General features: G+C 38.0%; 1 long non-coding RNA gene across 1 annotated transcript; it reads left to right on the top strand.

Annotated features, from left to right (window-relative positions):
• The first annotated feature begins 8,437 nt into the window (after positions 1-8,437).
• LOC128921422 (uncharacterized) lies at positions 8,438-9,266 on the top strand. Its single transcript, XR_008470887.1, has 3 exons — positions 8,438-8,816; positions 9,000-9,060; positions 9,127-9,266. It is a non-coding gene; the product is annotated as an uncharacterized LOC128921422 (long non-coding RNA).
• Positions 9,267-12,928: the final 3,662 nt, after the last annotated feature.

Consider the following 12,928-nt stretch of genomic DNA (forward strand, 5'->3'; position numbering starts at 1 on the left):
CATAACTAACCCATAAATAAAGTTTGGGGAAGTGGGCGTGGTCCCGCCCCCAAATAAGTTTTTGTAAATATCTTGTAAATCAATAAAGCTATATAAACCAAACTTTCTGCAGTCATTTCACTTATGAACCCATTATTATGAACCACATAGCATGAAAATAGTTGAAATCGGATAACGACCCACCTCCCATACAAATATTATGTTAACAAGTAAGGAAAGGCTAAGTTCGGGTGCAACCGAACATTTTATACTCTCGCAATTTATTGAAGAAATTTAACCAATACATATATGCGGAATAAAGCTCACCGTATTTTTGAAAAACCTATAATTAGGTATATGGGAGCTAGGAGAAGATACTTTTGAAAAACCTACAATGAGGTACATATATGGAAATGTTATGACCCGATTTTAATAATTTTTGGAACAGATACACACTATTAGAAGAAAACAATTTCCTCTGAATTAAATTGAGATATCTGAGAGATTTACCCATATTTTCGGTTAAAATTTATCCTTAGTGGGCGATGCCACGTCCATTTTCCATTTTGTAAAAAAATCTGAGTACAGCTCCCTTCTGCTATTTCTTCTGCAAAATTTAGTGTTTCTGACGTTTTTCGTTAGTTAGTTAACCCACTTTTAGTAATTTTCAACCTAACCTGGTTATTATCCGATTTCAACTATTTTCATGGTGTGTGGTGGGGTTTGTAAGAGAACCGACTGCAGAAAGTTTGGTTTATATAGCTATATTAGTTTGCGAGTTAAATACAAATAACCGATTTGTGGACGGGCCACGCCCACTTCCCCAAAAAAAATTACATCCAAATATGCCCCTTCCTAGTGCGATCCTTTATTCCAAATTTTGCTTTTATATCTTCATTTATGGCTTAGTTATGACACTTTATGTGTTTTTGGTTTTCGCCATTTTGTGGGCGTGGCAATGGTCCGATTCTGCCCATTTTCGAACTTGATCTTCTTATGGTGCCAAGTTTCGTCAAGATATCTTAATTTTTACTCAAGTTACAGCTCAGACGGACAGACGGACGGACAGACAGACATCCGGATTTCAAATCTACTCGTCACCCTGATCACTTTGGTATATATAACCCTATATCTAACTCGTTTAGTTTTAGGTGTTACAAACAACCGTTATGTGAACAAAACTATAAGAAGATAACACTCTCAACTTTTGTTGCGAGAGTATAAAAATTAGTAAAAGTGTGTTAACTCCCTTATAGAAAACAGAAACACTAAATTTCACAAAAGAAATGGCAGAAAGAAACTGCATTTAGATTAAAAAGAATGGAAAATGGGCGTGGCGTTAGGAACTACTTGACCGATTTCAATGAACCGATTTCACAACCAGGCCTACTTTCCATATAACTCAATTTTGAATTCCATCTGATTCGTTCACTATATAATATATACATTAGGAACAAATGAAGATAACGGAATAAAATTTTACATAAATACTGTATTTGAAGTGTGACATCACTTGGAACAATTGTCGAAATCGGAATATAACTTTTCAAGGCCCTGGATATCGAACTTGAATAACTCAGTGCCTAAGTGTAATTTTTCGCTTAAAACATCGGTAATTCCCTCAGTTATTTTAATGTAATTCAGAGTGAATCTTTTTCTTAATAAAATTACATCAATAAATTGCGAGAGTATAAAATGTTCGATTACACCCGAACTTAGACCTTCCTTTCTTGTTTAGGTTTAAATTTATATCGACTATATCTCGTTGACAACTACTGATTATGATTGAACATATTTCCCAAGCACTTTTTGTCAGTTTTGTTTCAATGTACTCACATATATGTACATATGCATATAAGAGGTTCTCTTTTTTTCATTGCATAACAACTCTGCGCAGTCAATGTGATTCCATGCATTGATTCTATTCACTTATGTATGATGTATACGTACATATGTGTGCGAGTACACACCTCCTTTGGCTTATTTGGCATTCAGATTACATAGCGTGTTTGGAATGTCCTGCTCGCTGTTATGAATTATTCAAAAATTTTCTACCACCCCCTCAAAGTGGCTGCTTTACTGCACCAACAACCAACCACAACAGTTGGTTGAGCGGCAGTTGTACGTCAAGGACGAGCAACGTGTGGCATATCAAAAAGTTTGCGCACCAAAGTTGGCTGAATGCTTGACTGGTAGATAGGACTCGTTCTTTTTTAGAACAAAACTGGTGTTACTGCCCGTGTGTTGCCATCAAATCTAATACACACACAGGCGTGGTGCAAACGCTATGCAAGTCTGTCTTGGGAGCATTCTCACATATACCATAGATACACACATACATACTAAATAACAGGATAAGCGGTGTTATCCTTTGCTATAGCAACAACAAATGCAGTGACGTCGCCATCTGAACAACAACAACACTGGCACAGCTGTAATATAAAATACCAGTTGTTTGTTGCGTCCGCGGTATCAGCAGGCGTACTCGTTGCGACGTCATGTCCCGACGTCGCCGACTTTGCTCCGGTTGGTTGTGAAAGTGAAAGTCAAGGTTAATCTGTCTGCAAAAATTCCCCACCCTGCGTCATCATAAATGCGGTTTCAGTATGAGAGGTATATAGTATATGCGAAGGAGGTATGAGTTTTCACCACTTTCTAACTAAAGTTTTAGTTCTGAATGCACATAAAAAGCATGCGTAGCTGCTCACTTTGCGGAAGTTGTTATGTATGTGCATACATATATGTAATAAAGGTATCCGCTTTCCAAGTTGTTTCATTTTAGTTGATTGATTTATTTTTCATTTTGCCTGAAGAGCAACTTTTCAAATCATAAGGAATCTTACATAACATTTTAACATCTGTATAATCAGTAGACACAATAAAATAGTATTCAGAGACGAAAATTGATATATTCGCTAATAGGTTATTTTCTTTAGATTACAGTAAATCTAAGCCTCTTTAAATATTGTCGAAATCGAAACATGCCTCTGCAAACCGAATATGAAAATTCTCGTCCATATGGTTGACTTCGTAATGTAATAACGATAAACCATATTTATTGTTTAGATTTTGTTATATATTCATATACTTATGTATGAATATTATAAAAATCACTATTGATGCAATCTAATACAATTGTCTTATAACGTTTCGCAACCAATTTCAAAAAGACGTTCGCAAATAGAACGAAATATTTCATAAACATCTTGAGCGTTTGCAGGATGTTTTATTTTTGGGTTGGTAGTTACGGATACTCGTATTTGTCGAAAACGGGTCTGGCAATTGACAAGTTTATAAGACGTTCAGTTCACCCGTTATAAGTGGCTCTGGAATGCATATGACATCTTGGGTATGAGTAAAAGTAACACGTAATGGGTCAATTGAATTTCAGCTGCCAAGCTCGATCTTCGCGCATTCAACGGCAGTCGCTGCAGCGGATTGTAATCTTGAGTTCTAAAGGGCAACTCAAGTTGAACTTGCCCAATTGAGAGATGCAGAACATACATACTCACAACGAAACTGGGTTAATGGAAAGTGAACAGTGATGAAAAGAAACTGGCGATGAATAGTGCATAGGAAGAATATTTGATTGTAGAAATTTAACACATCGCATTATGACAATACTAATTGTATTATATGAAGTAATCGTATCTTGTGCGCTTACCTGTCGTCTACGGATTTAGTTAGGTGTGATAATTGCAACGGCAGAGAGCAGCATGTGATCGTTTTCATTTATAAACTTACAGCATACACTAAAGTCAAAATATGCAACTGCGAAATTAAAAAAAATAATTGTTGCAATATAACGCATGTCAATGAGTAAAATAGTCTGTTCGGAGTGAAGTCGGAGTTCGAAAATAGGTCGAATCTGCGAGCTGCGATTATAGGAATACATGTGCACGTGCTTGCAATTGATGTGCGGAATAATCTATTCGCGTAAATTGAGCGGCTGTAGCAGAATGTCACAACACCGACAAAGAAGATGACCTACAAAATGATGGACACTACGGTTCATACGGTACGGCAAACCGCTATTTCGTTATAACTGCATTAATTAATTAAGTGCCGCGGTGACGGCAGGTCTCTAACTGCGCTCATTTCTTACTTGCGTGTGTTGATTAAATATAAAATGCATCTGTGAGCGGTCATCCAGTAATAGTGTTATGAGCCGCTTTCGATCTTGAAAGCAGTTGAAGAGACTCAGTGAGCTAGTGTTTAAGTTAAACCATATTTTTGATTTTCGACAAATAGTTGAGAAACGTTGACATATGAAATTTGTGATAGCGGCCTTTGCTGCGAGTTTCGTTTTCTATGTATATGGTACATACAACTTACGTCCTCGATTTGTAGCATTTAATTGCTGTAGCAAATTGAATTAAATTAATATCATAGTGCAACGTTGTAGAAGAAGCTGGAACGACGGAATGTAAGCATACTGAAGCAATATGTCGAGATGGCGATCCCCATAACTTTATAACATTATATGGGTTAATTGATGAATGCTTGCTAATTTGAACAAGTGAGTGTAAATCGATTTCGACTCTGCTTTATTACAGCGTAATGCCAGGGAATCACCATTATTTTTATAGTCTCGCAACATGTTGCACAGAGTAGTATATGTAGTTTTGTTCACATAACGGCTGTTTATATCACCGAGAAATAAAATAGTTAGATATGGGGTTATATGTATATATATATAAAAGATCAGGATGACGAGTAGATTCGAAATCCGAATGTCTGTCTGTCCGTGCAAGCGATAACTTGAGTAAAAATTGAGATATCTTAATGAAACTTAGTACATATATTCCTTGGTACCCTGAGCAAATCGGCCCATTGCCACTCCCATAAATTGGCGCAAACCGAAAACCTATAAAGTGTCATAACTGATATTGTGTACAGATGATCACATTAGGGAGGAGCATATTTGGGTGTCATTTTTTTGGGGAAGTGGGCGTGGCCCTGGGTTATTTGTATATATCTCGCAAACCAGTGATACTATATAAACCAAACTTTCTGCAGTCGTTTCCCTTACGTACCCCATCACACCCCTCGAAAATAGTTGAAATCGGATAATAACCACGCCCACCTCCCAAACAAAGGCTAGGTTGAAAATTATTAAAAGTGCGTTAACTCTCTAACGGAAAACGTCAGAAACACTAAATTTTACAGAAGAAATGCCAGAAAGAAGCTGAACTCAGATTTTTTTACAAATTGGAAAATAAGCGTGGCATCGCCCACTTATGTGGGAAAAACCATATCTCACGAACTACTAAATCGCTTTCAATGAAATTTGGTATATAATATTTTCTTGACACCCGGACTCCCTCTTCTTCGGCTTCCACCAGCGGGTACTGCATCGAATACTTTCAGAGCTGGAGCACTTTCATCCATTCGAACAACATGACCTAGCCAGCGCAGCCGCTGTTTTTTTTCGCTAGACTATGTCTATGTCGTCGAATAACACATACAGCTCATCGTTCCATCGTCTGCGATATTCGCCGTTGCCAATGTTTAAGGGACCATAAATCTTCCGCAAAACCTTTCTCTCGAAAACTCCTAGTGCCGTCTCATCGGATGTTGACATCGTCCTCGCTTCTGCACCGTAAATTAGGACGGGAATGATGAGAGACTTGTAGAGTTTGGTTTTTGTTCGTCGAGAGAGGACTTTACTTTTCAATTGCCTACTTAGTCCATAGTAGCACCTGTTGGCAAGAGTGATTCTGCGTTGGATTTCCAGGCTGACATTGTTATTGCTGTTAATGCTGGTTCACACGAAATGAAATCACACGAGAGTGAGTCACCTTGTCTGAAACCTCGTCTGGTATCGAACGGCTCGGAGAGGTCCTTCCCGATCCTGACGGCGCTTTTGGTGTTGCTCAACGTCAGCTTACACAGCCGTATTAGTTTTGCGGGGATACCAAATTCAGACATCGCGGCATAAAGGCAACTTTAAAGTCGACAAAGAGATGGTGTGTGTCGATCCTATTTTCACGGGTCTTCTCCAAAATTTTGGGCATGGTGAATATCTGGTCTGTTGTTGATTTTCCAGGTCTAAAGCCACACTGATAAGATCCAATCAGTTTGTTGACGATGGGCTTTAGTCTTTCACACAATACGCTCGACAGAACCTTATACGCGATGTTGAGGAGGGTTATCCCACGGTAATTGGCGGAAATTGTGGGGTCTCCCTTTTTGTGTATTGGGCAGAATACACTGAGATTCCAATCGTCAGGCATGCTTTCTTCCGACCATATTCTGCAAAGAAGCTGATGCATGCACCTTATCAGCTCTTCGCCACCGTATTTGAATAGCTCGGCCGGTAATCCATCGGCCCCCGCCGCCTTATCGTTCTTCAAGCGGGTAATTGCTATTCGAATTTCTTCACGGTCGGGCAATGGAACATCTGCTCCATCGTCGTCGATTGGGGAATCGGGTTCACCATGTCCTGGTGTTGTACTTTCACTGCCATTCAGCAGGCTGGAGAAGTGTTCCCTCCACAAACTCAGTATACTCTGGTCATCAATAACTAGAACACCTCTGGGGGTCCTACAGGAGTATGCTCCGGTCTTGAAACCTTCAGTTAGTCGCCGGATCTTTTCGTAAAATTTTCGAGCATTACCCCTGTCGGCCAGCTTCATACTCACGCATTTCGGCCTCTTTCTTTTTTTGTCTGCAAATGCGTCTCGCTTCCCTCTTCAGCTCTCGGTATCTTTCCCATCCCGCTTGTGTTGCGGTCGATCGCAACATTGCGAGGTAGGCAGTCTGTTTTCTTTGATCACTTCGTCCTTCACTTCCGTCGGGGCGTGGGCGCAAATCAGCGATAAGTTGAAGAACCTCGCTTTGATGCGGATTAGGGCTAGACGTTCATCCACCGGAGTGAATGCCAGGACTCGACGACGGAGTCTCTCTCCCACCACGAATCCCACACCGAATTTGCGCTCCTTTATATGGCCGCTGTAGTAGATGTCACAAGGACCCACCTTCTTCCGTCCTTGTCCCGTCCATCGCATTTCTTGGATTGCGGTGATGTCAGCCTTTACTTTTACGAGGACATCAACCAGCTGGGCAGAGGCACCTTCCCAATTAAGGGTCCGGACATTCCAGATGCATGCCCTTATTTCGTAGTCCTTTAAACGTTTGCAGTGGTCGTCATCAAAATTGGGGTCTCTCATCCGAGGCTGTTTTGTTCTTTTCATTGGGGGGAGGGGGGGTTGTTTTTATGTGGTGAGTCCCAAACCCTACGCACAACCGCATAAGCGGGTTTCGCCTTCTCACTTTAGCTCGCCTCCAAACGGATGTCAGTTGGCTACCCAGAGGATACTTGGTCTAAGACCGGAAGTCGTGAACTGCTTGAGCCACATGTAAAAGAATCGTTCCTGGCCACTCCCAAGTGAATGACAGTCAGAGACTTTCCTCACTTACGTGAACTTCTACATATGACTCCATCCTCGATTAATTTGTGGTACAATAAAACTCCTCTAGAATAGTAAAAATCATTAGTTATAGTACATTGAAGCTGACAATATTCCAGGACCGATTTCAACTATTTCTGCCACCATTTATCGTTACCCTGATCATTTTGCCAACTCTTTAAAAACAAATTCATCCTCCGTACTATGAACATCTGTGGCAAAATTTGCTCTAGTTATTGCTTGCACGGACGGATTCGTCTCTTCGTCCTGAACATGATGGTATCTCGATTTGTCTCAGGTGTTACAAACGACCTCTAGATGAACAAACAATTAACTCTCTGTGCAACAGACAGCTATGATTTTTAGATGTGCGCTGACACATTCCAATCCAGTATTGGATTGGATATGGTTTACTGTATTTTAAATTAAGATAGTCTAATGGATTTATTGATTGTTTTTTTTTTTATTTTTTCGAATAAAATTTGCGTTGTGATATTCACAAAAGTATTGTTATCTAAGGAAAATTCAATTAATTAATATTAAGTTTACATCGAAACCGAACCAGTTTATATTGCGTTTTCATTATACATACACATGCATCATGTTCATGGCAGCCGTATTGGAGCCAAAATTTCCAAAATCGAATGCGGAATAAAATTAATAACTTTCGATTGAGTCAAAAATAGAAGCGCGTTTAAGTTGGTCCAAATTATTATCTACACTGATTACCATGCCCAATATACAATATGTGCGTATATAAGTATGTAAGACGGGGCTATATGTATGTATGTACATGTGAACCTATTTGTGTATGTGAACGAGTATACACCCTGCAGTACGGCCGGTATGAATTTGTGAATTGCACTAGTGAATTCTTATATTACAAGTAACTAGAGAATTCACGACAACAAGGTAATGCAGAGAAGCAATAGTACATAAGCGAGATTGGGAGAGAAGAGAGCGCGATCTAGAGTACGTTGTTCTCAATAAGTACTCTCAGTAAAATATCAGCGACAAATAAGGGTGGGAATGCACATTTGAGAGATCTTAGCAAAAATAACACAGAATAATAACGGCAGAGCAACCGGTACAGTATGTACAAGTTGCGAATAATTATTGGACATTATTGTTTTTGACTACATATCGGTCATTGAAACCATGATTCACTGTATTAAAAAAATAAGAAAACGGCGGTTTCTATGTAATTTGGAACTTTAGTTTTTCGACCAAACAGTCTTGTGATTTATTCAATTGACTTCGCGTCGCGGTTGTGTGTTTTGATTTTTTAATATACATATTCATTATTAAAAAAGTGAATAAAGAATTAAGAAACAAAAAAGGATAAATTGTGATAACAAAAATAACAAAAAAGTGAAAATGACGAGAAGCGTGGCAGCAGTAGGAAAGGAAATAAGTCTTTGCGAGGTAAGAATTGAATCATTCTGGCACAAAACTCAATGCATATAACTATGTACATGTTTAAGTTGAGAGTGCTTGCAAGCGCAAAAAAAAAAAATATTACAACTTAGTGAATATAATATATATTCATACTATATTATACATATGTGAATTCATTAATACGATTTAAATATATATACTTCTTTATAGTTAGAGGTCAAAAATGACAATCATATTGAAATTCTCATTAGGAAGTGGAGAACAGCGTGGAGTAAGTTATGCAATTTAATTAATTTTTAATAAACACAAATGTTTAATAACAATCTTCTTTTTTCAGATAAAATCTTTCCAAACTAATAGGATGGGTAAATAATCTCATTGGCCGACGCTTTTCAAGAGTACAATACAAATGGTAAATAAAAATTGTAAACAAAAAATTATAATAAAAATTAATATTTTAAATTTATTGCCATTTAATATATTGTGTTTCTTATTTATTTATGGTATCCACTGAAATAAAGGTAGGTAATGAAAAAGGTAGTGAATTATAACCGAATATATGTAGTGAGGTAACTAATGAAATATATTCAGCGCTATGTGGTGAAGTAACTAGCGAAGTATAGGTGATGAAATCACTAGTGAGTAGTGTTAACTGGTTACCGTCAATGACATCGCCGTGTTAAATTCATGAGTGAATTGCATTGCTGGTATTATGGGGGGTAACCAGTGGTGGTTACCGGTAGGTAGTGAACTCACTAGTGTTTCACTGGTGAGCCGAACTGGCGGGCATATGTACATACATTATGTATTTATAGGCAAATTTGCCGCACGACTAACGATCGCGTTGGGTTTTTGAGTTTCTGCGACTGCGTTCATTGCTGTTGTTGTTTGATTTTATTGTACCACAAATTAGACAAGGTCGCCGCTAAATTATGACCCTGTTATTGCTTAATTAAGCGCGCGGGCCGACGGCTTTTACCAAATGCGTAAACGTATTTTTCGATATAGCATTTATACATTTTGGTTTCGCGGCTGATATCCCTGATCCATTTAAATGCTATATCGCCAAATAAACACACGAGTATACTCATGCAACTTTGCAAATAAATGCGCAATTGCTGCGATCGTTAGATATCGGTTGTCCGATGACATAACGTGCTTAAAATACTGCGCTTTATGAAGCTTCCTGCCAACTGTGGAAGGGACAGCGGTAGAAGTTTTACCGACATCAACTAACGAAAAACATCAAAACCTGAATACGTTTTTTAAAGAGGAAGGTTTGCGCATTCACCGGCAACTGAGTTTTAGACACGCACGCGTTTAAAAAATTCTACTGAAATTTTGATGGATAGCCTCTCCTCTCATTTCCTTTTATTTTGCCTTTGACATACTTGGACATTGCGAACATTCAAACTACGGGAAACCATAATCCACAATTTGCTGTTCAAAAAAATATTTAGATGTGTTCCAAAAACGTGAGAATTGAATAATAATTTCCTCAACATAATTTAATTAAATAAAGTACAATAAGATTTGCAATTTGTCGAGAAAAAGCTAATCGGTCCAATTAGTTTTGGGCAAAGATGACATGATACGAAACTCTCTCATTTTTCCTCAAACCGAATTCCCTGATCTCTCATTTTAAGTTGGTAGCAATGCGAGTTGAAGGAATTTTTGACAGAAAAGGCGGGATGCCAGAAGTAATACCGATAAAAGTATATGACAAAATCAGTGCGAAATATAATTTTAGGGAAATACACTGATAATATTAAACTGTGGGAAACTATTATTTTTGCTATTATTTGTTACAAATGATATCTAATATATCAAATGACATTATTATATTTAATATATTATATATTTTATGTTAATAAATTAATATATTTTGTTGCATGAATTTATAAAAAATCATGTTTTTATTTTCTTAATTATTTATAATTAGTATATAAATATATTTAAGTTAGTATATATATGATATAGGTCTAATAGGGAACAGAGCATTTAAAAATAATATCTAAAAGTTAAAATACCCAAAAGTTATTTCTAAAATGCCCAATTTATTTTTTTACATAGCGGGATCATTGTCAAATGTTATAAAAAATGTGGATTTTTACAGCGCTCTCTCAGAATAAAGAGTTTCGTATCATGTCATCTTTGGTTTTGGGCTACAATGATAACATCAGCATATTGAGAGCAGACTACTCGACTCGACTCGACTCATAACTATTATTTTAGCAGGGCATGGTTTGCATGATCTAGTGGTATTCAGTTAAAATTAAATATACTTATAAGTTATTTGGTATAATACTGGAAAATCGTGAGATGATTGAGGTCCAAGAACTCTGGGATTTTTGTTGGTTTCCATACACTGTCAGTCAAAGTTGCCGCGATTACGGTTGAGACAACAATGGCTAGTATTTAGGCTTTGTTTTAGCTTTGGCGGTAACAGAAGCAACAATAACAATAATTCAAGTAACGGCCACTTCAGCGGTATTCCACAGAAAGTTGGCAAAGGAAGCAGCCGCGCTTTTTGTGTGCCTTGTCACATTTGTCGCGTATTACTGAGCGACCATAAAGCATTTGCCATCTACATCACAACCGAGATGATGCGAGATGGCATTAAGGCAAACGCGTGCGATATCTACTCGAAACGTTTGTGTGTGGTTCGTGGAAGTCTCGTGTTTAGCACACGCGCGTAAATTTTCTGTCCATTTCATTCAGCCAGCTTTCCATTCTTTGTAGCTGCAATGTTTATTGTTTCGTGTTTATAAGCTGCCGAGCCTCCGCATACTCCGCGTACTGCGGACTACAGTTCAGTTGAAAGTCAAAGTAAAAGTGGAATCTGAAGCTTTTTGATCACAACGGCGCTGTTGTGGCGATTGCGTTGGTGGCGGCTTGCCTTTGTGTCGCGCATTTCATTCGCCACGCATTCGCACAAAACGGTACCGCTGACGGCAAATCGCCTAAAAATCGGTTGCACGCATTTTTTGTGAACCCTCGTTTGTTTGCTTGCCATCCAGTTCGAAATCTGTGCGATTTTTTACTCCGCAATGAATTGCATTCAAATGCCAAGGTCAAGGGATCTTCGTTTTCTTTTACTGCAATTCTTATTTCAGCTTTCAAAAGCATAACACATGTGGGCCGAATGCATTCACACACACATCTACACTTCTGGTCTTTAAATATTCGTTTCGTTCTCATTTTGTCAATGTTTTCGTCGTACTTTTATTTCCCATCGTGTCACACATTTGCTAAGCGATTTGCGCTGTTTAAGAGACTACAGAGACTGCTGCAGTTTGCCTAAAGTCATCGTATTTTCAGCATAATTTCGAAACGTGATTAACTTGTGGTGATTTGAGCTACTGGAATCACATGCACGACCTTAAGTATTTAGTTTTCGTGCTTTCCAAAACAAAGACACAAAGGATGTGTGTGAGCGGGTGGAAAGTTAACAAATGTGTGCTAATGAAGTGTTTATTTAGTTGGTGTTTTCATGTGGCCAGATTAAAAAGACAAAGCCCAAATTCTACTCGTGATGTGTGTATGTCATGCACTTTATACTCATACATTGCATTAAAAACAAAAGAGACAAATAATGGTGGAAACCGATTGTATTGTAGATCAATACGAATATATTTTATGTGTTCATTTAAGTGTTGCGGACTTATTATTGGAATAATTGCAAAGATGTTATAAGTTATTGGGTCTATTTGAACGTGTATTTTAGAAATACAATTACAATTGTTTTATTCAAAGTATTGTCCCTCTGAAGCTATAACATTTCCTATCTTTCGGGCAATTTGAACTCTCTCTCCCAAAAGAACTGTCTGAAATGACTGTGAACCGGTCTTGCAAAATAAATCCATGTCATGTATATTCGCCTTTACAGTGGATTTGACTGGTTAGGTGTCGTAAGGGTCCATTTTTCATCAACAGTCACAATCCGATCCTAAAACGAGTTATTTTTCTAGCGGTTAAGGGCGTGAAGTACCTATGTGTTATGTTGGACAATAAGTTTTTTTGGAAAGCCAACATTGCGTGAAGAGCAAAAAAGACATCGGTTGCCCTGTATTGTTGTAGGAGAGCCATTGGTAAAAGTTGGGGTCTCTCACCAAAAGTAGTCATATGAAACAATAGTC

Source organism: Zeugodacus cucurbitae, chromosome 4, assembly GCF_028554725.1.
Source record: "Zeugodacus cucurbitae isolate PBARC_wt_2022May chromosome 4, idZeuCucr1.2, whole genome shotgun sequence".
NCBI classification, from domain to species: Eukaryota; Metazoa; Arthropoda; class Insecta; order Diptera; family Tephritidae; genus Zeugodacus; species Zeugodacus cucurbitae.